Source organism: Microcaecilia unicolor, chromosome 1 (assembly GCF_901765095.1).
Source record: "Microcaecilia unicolor chromosome 1, aMicUni1.1, whole genome shotgun sequence".
Classification (NCBI taxonomy): domain Eukaryota; kingdom Metazoa; phylum Chordata; class Amphibia; order Gymnophiona; family Siphonopidae; genus Microcaecilia; species Microcaecilia unicolor.
The window spans coordinates 259450872-259467249 of record NC_044031.1 but is presented as its reverse complement, the minus strand read 5'-3'; the positions used below and the strand labels follow the sequence as shown (position 1 = coordinate 259467249).

General features: G+C 40.9%; 1 protein-coding gene across 4 annotated transcripts in view; it reads right to left on the bottom strand.

The window, feature by feature from the left end:
- Positions 1-16378, bottom strand: part of RBMS3 (RNA binding motif single stranded interacting protein 3) — a 1285867-nt gene that overhangs the window by 480095 nt on the left and 789394 nt on the right. The window lies entirely within an intron of this gene.

Below are 16378 nucleotides of genomic sequence, written 5' to 3'. Positions count from 1 at the left end.
TCACACCAGCCGGGAAAAGTCACCTTATGAACATGTGAAGCCCTGTGAGAAATTAATGTATATGTTTGCTAATAAATATCTCACTATCAGGGGAAGGAGGGAGGGGGGAGGTAGGGAGGGAGAAAATGTGAGCAATACCTTTGCATTTGGCAGAGTTAGTAGATATATGAAAGACTCAAATGTTTTCAACATAAGTTGCAATAGTTGTTACAACGAGTTCAAATTCTGTATAATGCTTTATTTTACGCTTACTTGGTTGTAATTGATTATCTGACTCACAATAAACAGAAATTGAAATAAAGGTATATGCATGTAAATCAGCCTGCAAATATAAGTCACAGTTTCAGAAGGAGTGCTACCTTTACATGTATTCAGCTAGCAGTCACAAATTTAAAAGGGTTGTGTGTCGCTGAAAATCCAAGGACAGCCCCCTCAGCGTGGCTTAAGTAGTCAGGAGCATCTCCTGCCTGCTTATAGTAAAGTGTGCTGAATATCAGCCCCTCATTTTTTTTTTTTTTTTCTTTTTGAGTTGAATATGAATGAGGTAAACAAACTTCCCTCCTCTGTCACTCCTTCAAACCCCAGGTCCAAACAAGCATATATCTGTCTAAGAGAAGGTGTAAATATCAAGCAGGAAAGTTTTTGAAGTATATAAGCACTTCTACTCAAAATATTGCCTAGTTGGAATTTACACCTGCTCCAAAACTGTATACACTGAGATGTCAATTTAGAGATTTGCCCTAACAGGCAAAAATAACTTATATATTACACATCAATGTAGAAAGTTTAAATATAGACGTCAAGATGCAACTTTATTTATGATTTTGTACATTTTTTATATGGATGGTGAAAATGGGACTTTTTTAATGTGCTGTTGAAAACTGGAATTTTTTCTGGACACAGGGAAAAAGAAAGAGCATCCATTTGAATGTAGGATGGTTTTCGTCACTATTTATTGAGTTTTGCTTCTTCGCTAAACACTAAAGCAAATATATTATTTCAAGTCCAATGAAAATAAATATGCATAGGTTCAACTAGTTGTTAGTTCTACATAAGAAGGTAACTGTAATGAACTAAGCATTGCTAGAGAACAAAGATTTAAAATCATAATCTACTAGTAAAAAAGCCCCGTTTCTGATGCAAATGAAACGGGGGGGCTAGCAAGGTTTTCTTCAGAGTGTGCATGTGGGAGTGTGTGTCCCTGCCCTCTCTCCCTCCCCTCCCCCCTCCCAGTCCAGTCCTTCAATGTTAAGTTTCCTGCTGTTCTGTGTTTTTGTTACAGAGAGAGTGAGGGCATCTCTCTCCCCTCCCCCCTCTGAGTCCTTCACTGTGTGAGATTTCGTGCTGTGCTGTTTTCCTTCACTCATGGGGAAACCGGATATCTCTGGCGCTTCACACTTCCGGCTGGAGGCTTCATAGAACGTTGGTCTTGCCTTTTATATATATAGATTTTCCACTTGCAGTACCACAGATTTTATACAGCACAATTTATAAACATTTACCACATAATATTCTATAGTCACTGTGGGAAATATGATAATTATCAAAGGACTAGAAGAAGATACAAATAGCAAAAGCCACAAAAGTGTGTGACGTTTGTGAGCCCTTGGCCCAGAGGTGGCCGCGTGAGAATCACCCAACCACCTCTGGGTAGACCGAGTCCCCTCAGAACTAAAAGTACTCCAAAGAACTGGACTGGACCACAAGTGGAGATGAACTGAGTCAGCTTTATTAGTAGCAAAAAACACAAGGCTAAAAGGGTAGCCAAATGGCACAGAAAGAAAAACAGGCAGCCTAGCTGCACATCTCAATACTGGTGGAAACAATGCAAAGCATAAGGTATACAGTAAAGATAAAGTAGAACTGCCTAGCTGAATAGGGAAATCAAACATAAGCAGCCTAGCTGCACATCTCAATACTAGCGGACACAGTGCAAGGCATATACAGTAAAAGTAAAGTAGAACAGCCTAGCTGTATGGGGAAATCAAACATAAGCAGCCTAGCCTACCATAGAACACAATAGACTAGGCAAAGACCCTGCCCTAGCAGGACAATGACAAACAGGCAATACTTGGCTGACAGAGGTAACACTGCTGATGGTTAAGTAAAGGGTTCATTCTGTCAATATACTCATGTAAGCCGCTGAACAACCACGGCAAGCTCCCTCAAAACCAGAGTGGAGCCGAAGCAAAACAAAGGAAAAAGAGTCTCTTAAAAAACCTGCACCACAGGTAGAGGCAAGATCGGATCACTCCACTCACTGAAGACAAGGGATGTCACCAAAGACAAGCAAGCAGTCACTGAGGCACCCAAGCTGAATGCTCCCAAGGCAGACAAGAAAAAGTAGCCAAGCCTGAGCCGATGCTCCCAAGGCAGAAGATTAAATGGCACAGCACAGCAACCAAAGGCCAGACCCCTCTGTGCCCCAAGCACTGCTCCCTCATCCAGAGATGCCTTTAGAAGTGACCTCGGCCGCTGCCCATGCAGCATTCCCCATCATCCAGCCCACACCGTCCCAAACACAGCACAAAGCCACTTACTGCATACAGCGACCAAGGACACACTGTGGGCAACAGGAATCTCAGCTGAGGCACAGAAGGCTCTGGACTCACAGGCTTGGCAGCAGGCTTCACTGGACCAAAGCAAAGATGGAAGCTGTAGACAGAGCTTATACTCCTTAGGACTACCGAGTTTGAAAGCAGGCTTCACAGGAACACAGCATAAGGTGAAAGCTGAAGGCAAAGCTTTACTCCTCAGGACTACCAGGCTTGAAAGCAGGCTTCACAGGAACACAGCATAAGGAGAAAGCTGTAGCAAAGCTTTACCTCTTCAGGCTTGGAAGCAGACTTCCACTGCAACACAGCATAAGGAGAAAGCTGTAGGCAAGGAGAAAGCTGTAGGCAAAGCTTCAGGCCATGGTCTCACAAAGCAACAATAGCTGGAACCAGCAAAGCCCCAGGCAGGCCTGAGCTCCATCAAGGATAATTGCCAGAACACTGAGCACACTCAGAAGCCAGCTTAAGAAGTGCTCAGTGCTGATGACATCATCAGCTTGGCCTCCACCACTCTACAGTGATCCAACAGATCACTGACTGGAACTACAGATAATTTTAATAGGTTTAGAAGGAGGAACAGGGCACTGATGAGCAAGGCACGGACGTCGACGACGACGATTGTGACAAAGTGGGTTTGAATGAGAGCTTGAGTAGAGGATTCTCTACAGATTTTGATTACAGTAGGAGAAAACATTGAAGGCAAGGGAAGGGGATGATCTCTAATCTTAAATTTGTAGCGCATTTCTAGAAATCAATCATCTTGGAGAAGTCTGGATACCTTTTGAAAAGATCACCAAAAACAATGAGGTTGTAGTACATTAGTTTATGAGATTACACAGGACCACATATATCACAGCCTATTCCAACTTCAAGTGACATTTTAAAATACAGATTCAGCCACTCAAATGGAGTGGTTTTAGATTTTAGAAGCACTGGAAGGAAAAAGCTTTTCTACAGTGATAATCATGGAGAAAGAGAACTGAGGATGCAGGTGACTGTGAAGAGGAGGGCATGAGAGGAGTCAGCAATGACAAGACTATTTGTGAACTATCAGAATGAGTGTGCTCTCTACACACAGTGAACTAGAATCTAAATTTGGCACCAAATAATCGGCACTAAAAAAAGAGCTATTCTACAAAATGCACTTAAAGTTAGGCATGGTTTATAGGATAGTACTTAAGCCCAGGAATTACATCTAACTTTAGGTGCAGCCATTTGCACCAACTATAATGTGCTGCAAATTCCCATGCCTAAATTTATATGTGGAGCCCCCATGTTCTATAATTATATGCATAACTCAAAACCGTGCCCTCATTCTGACCCAAAATGCCCATGACCTTCCCATTTCTGTGTGCCATTTTTTGGGCCACACGTAAAATTAATGGACATAAGTCCTAATTAAATCTAATTAGTGCCAATAATTTGCTTATTGAAAAACCAGTTATTGGCACTAATTGGATCATTATAATTAAATTGCATGAGCAAATTTGGCGCATGCCCAAGTATGCTCTCTTTCAAAAGAGTATGCACTCTTTACAAAAAATGTGAACGCGAGTGTGCACTTTTTAGGAAGAGAGCACATTATTGATAGCAACCAAAAAAATTGACATTTTGTGTCTGTTCTGCTTTTTTTCCTTTGCCTTTGACATAAAAGGACATGGGTAATGTTGTTAACATTTCCAATGTCATTTCAAACCAATGTTAATTCAAATAAATATCTGCGGCTTTAATATATCTGTGGTTTTCTGTGATTTCCCCCCTAGTATTCTATAAAAACACAGAAGCATTTATATGTCTTTATAATATAGACTGACTATAGACACTTACTTGGCCTTTACACGTGGAGAGGCATAATCGAACGCGAACGCCCATCTCCATGGGCGTCTATATCCGAGAACGGGTACGTGAAGGGGTGGGACAGACTGTATTTTCGAAAAAAAAATGGGCGTCCATCTTTCGTTTCGAAAATACGGTTTGTATGGACCAAAATGCCATGGATTTAGTCGTTTGTGAGCTGGGCATTTGTTTTTTTTAGCGATAATGGAAAATAAAAATGCCCAGCTCAGAAACGTCCTAATCCAAGCCATTTGGTCATGGGAGGGACCAGGATTCGTAGTACACTGGCCCCCCTGACATGCCAGGACACCAACTGGACACCCTAGAGGTCAGTGCGGTGGACTTTAGAAAACGGTCCCACATGCATAGCTCCCTTACCATGGGTGCTGAGCACCCAACCCCCTCCCCCAAAACCCACTACCCACAAATGTACAACACTACCATAGCTCTTAGGTGTGAAGGGGGCACCTACATGTGGGTACAGTGGGTTTTGGAGGCCTCCCATTTACCAGCACAAGTGTTACAGGTAGGGGGGATGGGCCTGGGTCCGCTTGCCTGAAGTGCACTGCGGTACCCACTAAAAGTGCTCCAAGGACCTGCATACACGCAGGCCTCTAGGACTTGTTGCTGCTGTATAACCTTGGCACACCAGTTGACACCTGAAGACTAATCTTTTTGAAAAAGTCCTTTATTTGAATAAGCACATTTACTCACAGTTAACTGCAGATCAGAGGTTATGCCCCACTGGCAAAGAGTCTTCCTGGTACTGAGATTAACAGTAGGTCAGAGCTGGCAGAATGCTGTACAATGCCCTCTTTCAGCAACAATCAAGGGAAGAACTAAGTGCTGTAACGTGGCTAACACATGAAAGGGATCTAAAACTGTGTTACAAAAATGGCCACTACCTCATGGACTACCAGAAACAAACAGGGCACACTCTGACCCAGTAAGCAGGGGGAAAAGCACCATGGAAGTAGAGCCTACCAACTATCGACATCGTGAGCATTTACCACACGCTAGTGGAATCACGGAGCCCAATACCCTACACCCACCACAATGCATTGCTGATGTGACTCTGCAGTGCGCATAACAGAAAAGATGTCACACTCACCCGAGAGCCACATCAGAACCAGGGAAAGGCTGTCAGAGGATAGAACACATTCTGCTGTCATGGAGGTGGGTACGGCATTTGAGGCTGGCATAGAGGCTGGAAAAAAAGTTTTTAAAGTGGATTTTCTTTTTGGTGGGAGGGGGTTAGTGACCACTGGGGGAGTCAGAGGAGGTGATCCCCAATTCCCTCCGGTGGTCATCTGGTCAGTTAGGGCACTTTTTTGGGACTTGGACCTGAAAAAAAGGGTCCAAATGAAGCGGACCAAAGTCTAGTAAAAAACGCCCTTCTTGGTTCGATTATCAGCTAAAGACGCCCATCTCTCCTCGGCCAATAACCACACCCCAGTCCTGCCTTCACTACGCCTCCGACATGCCCCCGTCAACTTTGTTCGTTCCTGCTACGGAATGCAGTTGAAGACGACCAAAACTGGCTTTCGATTATACCAATTTGGTCGCAGACGGGAGAAAGACGCCCATCTCCCGATTTGGGTCGAAATACGGGTGTCTTTCTCTTTCGAAAATACGCTGGAAAGGCAACTTGTTATAAAATTACCCTCTCCAAGTCCATGTTATGATTAGTTCAATACTTTTCTTTAGTTTTGATAAGATTTTTTTACAGAACCTTGACAGCTAAGTTCACTAGTTTAATGTCAGCTGAAACCCATGTTTAATTATAGTGCATGGAATAAATTTACAGTGTTTTGTGAACATCTCCACACCTTTGTACATTTTTTTTTTACATTCTGCCTTACAGCACTTTCTACACTTTCAATATGAAAGAAAAATTATAGAAATAATCAAGAAATGATTGAGAATTTGAAACCAGAAAAAGCCTCCACTGCATGGCTTCACACCCTTTATTACATTAAAATCAAATTAACTCCAGTTCCAATAACTATCTTCAGAGGACTCTGATAAGTTAAATAGAACTCACTTCTGTCCACTGTTAAGCCACAGTTGCTGACCTGATTTAAATACTCCTGGCCAAAGAATCAAGGTATTTCTGTTGTACGAAGTATTTTGAAGCAAAAGTTTACACTTGCTGAACATGGAGTTGCCAAAGGTATAAAATGAAAATCTTTTTAGTGTGTTTGAATATCACATTGGAATTGAGGAAGGACCACACAAAGGTGGATGCACTTAATCCCCACGAAAAAACAGTCCAATGTAGAGCAGAGAAGGAGTAGGGAAGAGAGGCTCTTTCCAATCAGTGAGAGAGATGTATGAATAAAACAGTTTATTAGGTAACATCAAAAATGATTCTACACAGCTGTGTTTTGGCGCCGAGGCGCCTTCCTCAGGAGTCTACAAAATTAAATACAAATATAAATAAGAAAAAGAAAAAATATATAAGAATAATGCAAAACAAGACACATGAAAATAATCTAACATGAACAAAATATAATAAACAAAGATACCGTATAAAAAAACATGCTTAGACATGTATATAACTTGATGAAACAACAAAAGAATACAATGCATTCATGTAGTAAAACAAAAACTATTAAACAGTGAAACTACTGGTAAAGATAATATAAAATGCGAGAAAATGTAACATACATTGGGTCAAAAAGAAATATTATTTGTATTTATATATATGGAATGCAAAAATTATAATAATAGATCATGCAGGTGAAAAAGGCGGCAATAATGTATTGGACAGACATAACATAATGCAAATCAAAACATATATGTGGTGTAAAAATATTTTCTGTTTATATACATATATATTTTTTTAAAAAGGAAACAGATATTGAAATTGCTAATAAAAACCATAAAAAAGGCACAACCAGTGTCTAAAAACATATCTATGGTGTAAACATGTTTAAATATTTGCCGTATATATATGTATTAACAGACCAAGGAAAAAAACATTGAGATTGCTAATGAAGGACATAAAAACGAGACATAAAGGCGGCACAGCCAGTATCTACATAAGTATTGCCATACTGGGAAAGACCAAAGGTCCATCAAGCCCAGCATCCTGTTTCCAACAGTGGCCAATCCAGGTCACAAATACCTGGCAAGATCCCCAAAAAGTACAAAACATTACTGCTTATCCCAGAAATAGTGGATTTTCCCCAAGTCTATTTAATAAATAAGTACATAAGTATTGCCATACTGGGAAAGACCAAAGGCACCACTAACCTTATGATGTGATGTAATGTCGGATACCAAATAAACGTATATGTACAAAGCTGTATATAGTACAATGGGACTACGGTCCTATGAAAAAAAGAATAGGTTGAATAGGCTGTAGAACAGAATGATGTTTTGAGAGTAGAAAGTAACTCTTTAGTAAGGTTAAACAAAAAAAAATGTAAAAACTATGCAAGGACTAACGATGTAAGTGTATCAGGGCTCTTCTGGCCAAAATGCAGGTGTAGGGTTAAAAACCGCCGATGGATCTGTAAGTGCGATAGAAGCACGGTGTAAGGTATACAGCATGACAATTCTATGTGTATAGACAAGAAACCATTTACCACAATCTCTACCACAAAAGGTAAGTGGTGCTTGCTAAGGACATAAAAAGAATTGAAGCGGTGCAAAGAAAAGCTATGAGAATGGTATGGGATTTGCATTACAAGACGTATGAGGAGAGACTTGCGGACCTGAACATTTATACCCTGGAGGAAAGGAGAAACAGGGGTGATATGATACAGACGTTCAAATATTTGAAAGGTATTAATCTGCAAACAAACCTTTTCTGGAGATGGGAAGGCGGTAGAACTAGAGGACATGAAATGAGATTGAAGGGGGGCAGACTCAAGAAAAATGTCAGGAAGTAATTTTTCTTGGAGAGAGTGGTGGATACTTGGAATGCCCTCCCGCGGGAGGTGGTGGAGATGAAAACTGTAACGGAATTCAAACATGCGTGGGATAAACATAAAGAAATCCTGTTCAGAAGGAATGGATCCTCAGAAGCAGAAACAGGAAGTTGTGACAGAGAGGGTGGGGAAGGACTGCTAAGGCCACCAAGGAGGTGGGGTGGGGATTGACTCGCAGCCCACTGGGCCACCGGGGCTCTATTCATGTGAAGGGATGCCGGGGGGATTAGGAGGCTGAGACCCACTGGATCTCCAGCCCCCTCTGATTCTGTGTCGGGGGGGAGGTGTTGGGTCAGGGCTCCTGCTTTTGCATGGGGGGCATGGGCTGCTGCATTGGAGGGAATGGGGGGCCTGCTAGCATGCAAATGCATGCTGGACAGGGCTAACCATTCCTCCTCAATGGTCTGCAAACCCTAACACCAACTCCGAGCTGGTGTAGGGTTTGTTGCGGCCAGCGGGCTGGTCACTGATCATTGGGGCGCTTCTTGCACTGAGCACTGTTTTGCATGCATTTGCATGCTAGTTGCATTCAGAGCCCCCAAGCACATTGTTTCACCCGCTCGGAGGTTCTGATCGTGGGGCGGTAGCAAACGCAGGTGCTAGTATGGAGCTAACAGCCTCTAGTGCCTGCAATTGCTTCTGATCATTGGCCCATCAGTACTGGTTGGATAAAGTTAGATAAGTGGAACTTCTAGTGTATCGCCAGACAACTTTATCCATTAACTTCTCCTAAGTGTACCTCATCCAGGTAAATTCGATTTGTAATCTGCATAATGTTATCTCAATAATTTTATATGGATAAGTTTGAAGCTCGCCAGCCCCAGTGTATTTTCTAATTGAAGTAATGCACATTCTATTGGATTTTTCTGCCAGACTGAAATGTCTAAGCAGATGATATATTAAGTGTTGTATATATACAACCTGCAAGTTCATTAATCCAATTGGATCAAACAAAATAGCAGTTTCCCCATTTTTTTGACTTTACTGCTTCCTGTTTTGATCATGATCTCCTTTCTTCCTTATTTTCATATACTATATTTTGAACCAGATTCATTAATAAGGAATAAAAGAAAAAAATCCTTAGTGAATCAGGTTCCTGAGAGCTTACACAGTATTTATACACTCATCACACTCTTTTTTTTTTTGGCTTTTTAAGGATATATTCATGATGTCTAGATGAGGCTCTTCTATGAATTAGAACAATGGCACCCTGATTGACTTATAATAATAATAATAATAATAATAATGGGAATAACTACAGTATATGGGAGGAGTTTTAAAAACTGTAAAAACATACTGATAAATCATAAGCGGCATACAAAGGATATTTGAGATTTTGTTGTGTTGAGTTAAAATTGTATGATGAATCATCTCTACTGTTAATAAAACTCCATCGAAGGAACGCAAAATGCTTGATGACTCAAGAGCTGACATCATTAGAGAGCAGGTCATTTTCTGACAGTATAAGCAACAAAGAAATACCATTCCTGCAATATCATACACCATGAAAATTATTCAGCCATATGGTCAATGCAAGGATAACTTGTAATAGATTGCTTTGGTTGTACTATCACATGAGTGTTTTTTACCTGCCATTATGACCGTTGTGACATCAAGATGAGCAATATCAGTCCTCTGGGTGCAATTCCATATTGAAATGTTACAGTGTCGCAGTAACAACATAATGATGGCATAATATAACAGGTTTTTATCTGAGCATCGGGATGGTGACTGGTTTCATACTTATGATAATTTTCTTGCTTTTGTCCAAAATTGATTAATATATTAAGGGGTATGTTTACTAAGGCGCATTAGCATTTTTAACACTCCTTTAAAGTTAAGGCTCGTTAAATGCTAATGCGCCAAAACATTCCTATAGGTCAGGGGCATAGCCAGACACCCAATTTTGGGTGGGCCTGAGCCTAAAGTGAGTGGGCATAAAAATCCCATCCGGCATCTCTCCCTGCACTCCCCCCCCCCCCCCCCCCAGGCGACCAATAATTTCTCAATTCCACCCTCCCCTTCTTCCCTTCATACTTTTTCAAATCTTCAGTGCTTCACTGTCAGCAAACAGTGACTCATACCCGCTGCTCTTACCAGTCCAGAGCCTTCCCTCTGACCTGGTACCACTATTGTGGAAACAGGAAGTTACATCAGAGGGAAGGCTCTGAACTGGCACGAGCTGCAGGTATGAGTCGCTGTTTGCGAAACATTGAAAAATTGAAAAGGTACAGAGAGGTTGGGTGGTTGACAGATGCCAAAATGCCTTTGGAGGAGGGGAGGGAGAGGTGCTGAGAGTCTTCTGCTGACGAGGCTTGAGGCTCGCCAGCCACATCAGAGTTGTGCCACTTATGGGTGGGCCTGTGCCCACCCAGGCCCACCTGTGGCTACGCCACTGCTATAGGTGCATTAGTGTTTGATGCGAGTTAGCGTTTAACATGGGTTAAAAATGCTAATGTGCCTATAGCACGGCTTTGTAAACACAGGTCTAAGGGCCATGTTTACTAAGGTGCGCTGATGTTTTTAGCGTGTGCTAACCATGTAGACGCCCATAGGAATATTATGGGTATCTACACAGTGCAAGCTAATGCTTAGCGCACCTCCACCACAGCTTAGCAAATACAGCCCTAAGTTTTTCGGCTAAATGTATACTTCCAAATTATCTAGAATAGACATTTAAAAAAATATTCTCTAGATGTCAATGTACCATTGACCTCACCGCAACACATTTCTAGAGTGGAAATGCATGTTTCTTAATCTCTCAGGCGAAGCGCAAGCATGACAGTCCTACTCCTCATCTCCTCTTCCCCTATCATTAATAAATGCAGGGATATAAATCTGCTCCCTGAGTTGAATCCTGTCACTGATCCGATAACTCATGGCTCATAAAGTAGAGTCTTGTCAATGCGGGTGAAAAGTTCTTTGTGCTGGAGCGATGGATGAAACATTATATACATTACTTAATGATCAGACATCTCTGAAACACGTTCAGACAAACCTGCCAAGGCTGACGATACACTTATAATCTTCAGAGAAACAGAGAGACCATTATGGTGCTGTGCACACAGGTAGCTTTTCTTTACGTTAATGCAGGGGGAAAGATTTTCTGTTTCAAAAAGGGAAAGTTTCCTAGGCTCAGTTTTGCAGCTGAACTGGAGGTACTATGCTAAAATGAAGGGCATTTTTGGCCATGTGGCATTAAAAGAGTGGGATAGTTGACCTGCAACTGAAATGCTTACAGCAGTGTGTGAAGAAATCATAGAACGGGTGTTGAAGTACTTGATAGCATTGGAAAAACACGCTGTCACCCTGGGGTTTTTGTTTTTCCTGTTCTGTTTTTTCACTGTTTCTGGTCTCGCTTCCCAAACTGCAGACCCTTAGGAGTAGTTAATGAGGAGATGTGAGCACTCTGCAACATTTTTCAAGGGTTAGGCTGCTGAGTCTTTGTACTTTAATTTCCTTGTACAAAGAGTTCATTGAAAACAGCAAAATCCATTTCACTGCTGTGCGCTACAAATTAAAATCTTTGATTAAATTTTGGTGATTACTTCTTCAGGTCTTTTTCATTAAAAATATGTAATTCATTTGAATAACCTTTTTAATTGTGATTCTAGCAAACAATAGGCCTTGTTCATAAAGGGCTTTTCCTTCTTCTTTGTGTAGGGGGGGAAAAAAAGTCTTTATTGAACAAGAACTAATGTGTATCAACCAAGGCTCTTAGAAATTCTGTAAGTTAACGTACTTAGGAAAATGAATAACTGAATGGGTTGGGCACATCACCCACCCCTCCAATTGCATCGCTCTTACCTCCTGAGGGTGCAGGGAGCAGTCATGTGGCTGTCGGAAGTAATTTTAGAGAGAGCAGGGAACTGGCGGAGCCGACAGCTGTGCAGCTGCACCCCCTTGCAGCGTGCATTTGGGGTGGAATGCCTCCACCACCCCACCCTTGGTATGCCACTGAATCTAGGTCCAAGTTAGCAGAGGACAGTGTCAATGCACAATGGTTCATGCATGTGTGCACTACTAAGAAAGCGGGCACACTCTTTACAGATAGTGCATACTGTTTGCAAATAGTACATATTTTACTTTAGAACAAGTGTTTACTCTTTTGCATACTATTAATGACAGGAAAAATCACATAAAAAATGTCTCTTGTTTCAGGAAAAAAATACATGAACTTAGAAAATGCCATTGACATTTGTTGTTTCCAGTGAAAGTGTATCTCTAACTAATAATACCAGAAATTAATGCCAACGTTAATCTATAGGCAGAAAGAAAATATTTTGGATACATTTGAAAACCAGAAATATTGAATCTTATTTTCAGATAACAGAACATTGAATCCCCCCCCCCCCCCCCCCCATTGATTTGTATGGGATGCTGATGAAAACTTCTATCTAACCTCTACCTTCTCCTCCCAGCTCACTTCCAGTGCTTTTGCCATAGTGGAACACTGGCAGAGACACACAGGGAAAAACAAACATACATTGGTGGTCCTTTTACTAAGCTGTGCTAAAAAGTGGTTTGAGATATGAATAGTATGCAGTTTTCCTGCATGCTGAGGCCACTTTTAGTGGCAGTAAAATGTGACAAATTTTCTATTTGCCCCATTAATGACTACACAATAATTTCCCAATTAGCACGACCATTAGCGTGTGAGCCCTTATCGCCACCCATTAGACCACCAGAGATATCCAAGGTAGGTCTGAGGTAGACCTATGGAGGTGGTTGGGGGAATATGGGCCTCATCGAGGTTTCCTTTCTTTGGGGTGTAAGGGCACCAGAAATCCCTGATGCCACTACCTGGAAGTTAACTGGCCATGGCAAATATTCAAACTAGTGCTCAGTTAGTTTGGTGGCTGAATTTAGAACAGTCTTTTTGTTGTCTAACTTTAGCTGCTTACTTAACCTGTTACTACTACTATTACTACTATTTAACATTTCTAAAGAGCTACTAGAGGTTTGAATATTGCTGCTAACTAGACAGTTAGTGCTGATATTCAATGACACTGACCAGTAAAGTGCCACTGAATATTGTCAATTAGGCAGGTGGCTCTCCTGCACATTTAAATTGCTGTGAATATTGACCAGTGATTGTATTGATCCCTCACAAGAACTTAGTAAGTCCTAATGCTTCACTTTCAATATACAACTTTCAGTCACATGGGCATTATGAAAGTAAAAGGGACTATCTACGACTTTGCTCATGTTTTATAAAATACCATGTGGCTATTGTTTGAACTATGTTACTCTCGGTCTACTGAACATGTTAAACTGCATTGCTCTTGACTAATTTCCATCACTTTCCGCTAAATGTGGCGCATTCAAATTAACAGTGCCTAGGTTGAAGCTTGGCTTCTGCTGTTTAAACAAGCTAACCCCTCTGTTTACTAAGCCACGTGCTAATGCTGAATGCCAGTCAAGCCCATTTTCTGTACATCTTAATGCTATTACTTTTTAAAAAATTTTAGCACTTGCTATATCGCAGGTGATCCCCTGAGGCGATTATGCGGTTTACAATTTCTATTACAGGTGCTTTGCACTGTCCCTAATGGGCTCACAATCTAAGTTATATATTGTACCTGGTCAATATATAACTCAGGAAACTCCCAGGCAGTGTGATCAAACACTGACCAACTACTTCTATGACTCCTCTCTCTTCTTCCTTCTATAACAATATACAACCAATCATGAGTTGATTTATGTCTGTCTCTTCACTTCTATAGAGTCATTCTTCAAATCAGTTCCTTAATGTAGAGGAGCACTTCTCAGCTTTTCTCAGTAATCATGTGCTAACACAATTTAACACTAGCTTTTTACTATTGTCTCTTCACTTGTCTGCTGAGAAATCACTAGTTTTTTCAGTGGCAAGATATATTCAGGACGTATGTCTGACAACGCATTTCTCTAAATGCTTAAACTCTCATCTACCTTCCTGAAGTATTATCATACATGCCTAGCAGTTCTACTAATCATGTTATGCAGTGCAAATATAAGCATAATTCAAAAATGTTATCAAAAGAATTTGCTTATGAGCAAGTAAAATAAATTAGACCATGGGAATTTCTGATTCCTACACATGAAAAGAGGTCATTGGTATTTACTGAGATGGATGAGTCTGGTCTGGGGTTGGCTATGTTTAGACTGACTGGGGGAATAATGCACTGTAACATCTATAAGGCTAGAGTATTTAGTGAAGCTTGATAAAATTGTAAGTGGCTTAGGAGTATGCAACTCTCTAGTTTAAAAAGGAAATTGCCACACTTAGGATGGAACTCATGTTGGTTCAGATAAACACCCAACAAAGAGAAGTCTGTTGATGTAGGCTGAGGCAGAGTGTCCTGTTTCATTCATGAAAGTCTACCATGGTTATGGAATGCTCTTCTACCTGAAGGGGACAAATTGTTGAACAGTAATTTTTCTCTCTGTAAAGCCTTCCTGTAGCACTGCAAGTCTGGGCACTTGTGTGAGGTTCTTTTTGTTTTTCTAGGCTAATTTTTATTGGGTCTGTGATTTTATTATTGTATTTTGGGTTTTTACTATTATTATGGGACCTGCCCTTCAGAAATATATTTTACCAAGAATACACAGTGCCCCTATTCTACTTAAAGACTCCACCTGGATTTGGGGAGTGCAAACTGATAATCATCTTACCTTTACAAACTACATTTCATCAATCCTCCAGAAATCATTTTTTAAGACACATTCATCTTGTTCACTCTTTTTTTTTAAATTTAAAATTTCTTTATCTACTTATTCATTCACTTGTTATTTTGCGATTAGATTACTGCAATTCCCTTCTACGTGATGTCCCTCAGTATCAGTTAAGATGCTTACAATTAGTTCAAAATATGGCCATTAAATTAATTTGTGGAGCCAAAGGTATGATAGTGTAACTCACCTACTATATTCTGAACATTGGCTTCCAGTTTACCACTGTATTGGTTACAAAGTTCTCGCTCCTACCTTTCTGATTTCACACTCAGGTTTACCTCCTTTTCTCAACAGGGCTCTCATTCCGTATTTACCTACTCAGGGCCTGACACACTAAAGTCCCTGGAAGCAACCGCCCGCTATTTCCACCCTGGTAAAAATTACCAAGGTGGAAATAGCGGGTGATTCACAAAAGAAAACATATGCAAATCTGATGTTCTGCATGTTTCTTTTCAAAGCTTGCTTTGAAATTGTATTTAAAAAAATAATAAAAAAAAAGAAAAAAGAAAACATATGCAAATGATCTGCATGGACTTTTATCATGCAGCTTGATAGGGATGGCTGCCAGAGCATGTGCAGAGCAGTCAATTGCTAAATGTGGCTGCTCTGCACATGCTCATACAGTGTGTGCTACACAGGGCTTTCATACATGCATACAAGCTGCATTATTTGCCCCATCAGCATCTGGGGCAAATAATATACAGACCCATCTTTAGTCCTGATCTAATGCTTTGGCACTAGTACAACTTCACTCTCCACAAGACACTCCCTGTGTGCACCTGAAACTCCTCTTAGAACTTCCTGCTTCTCACAGCAGTTATACACCATCACCTGATGCTCCTTGGGTGATTCCTCTGATGGATAGTATAAGGTATCCAGTTTTTTCCTCGAAGGGCTCTCTTTTCTCTTTCCTCTTTCCTCTTTAACTTTTCCCAGTTCTCTTAGCTCTTTTCACCTGCTTCACACACACCATGGAGGGAATTTCTCACAGGCTTCCACTTTTCCTTGGTAGCTGACATCAAGATCAGCCACTTTTTCAGAGGCGACTGCTTCCCTTGGTGGTTTGGGACTAGGGCAGCACCTGATACTCCTCATTCTGTTGTGGTATAAAACTAATTCGGCAGCCAAATCACAGTGATGCTGGAGCTCTGTATCCTACTTGTCAGCTTAGCAAAGAAAGAAGGAAAAGAAAGATGTGTTTTCCTCTTAAATACTATCTTATATAACCTCAGGAATCTTTCTTGCCCTAGTTTCTATCTATAGGAAATTATGGCTCTTGGTTTAGGAATGAGGTTCATTATGTCATGGTATGTGCAAAACAAATACTAAGTAGCT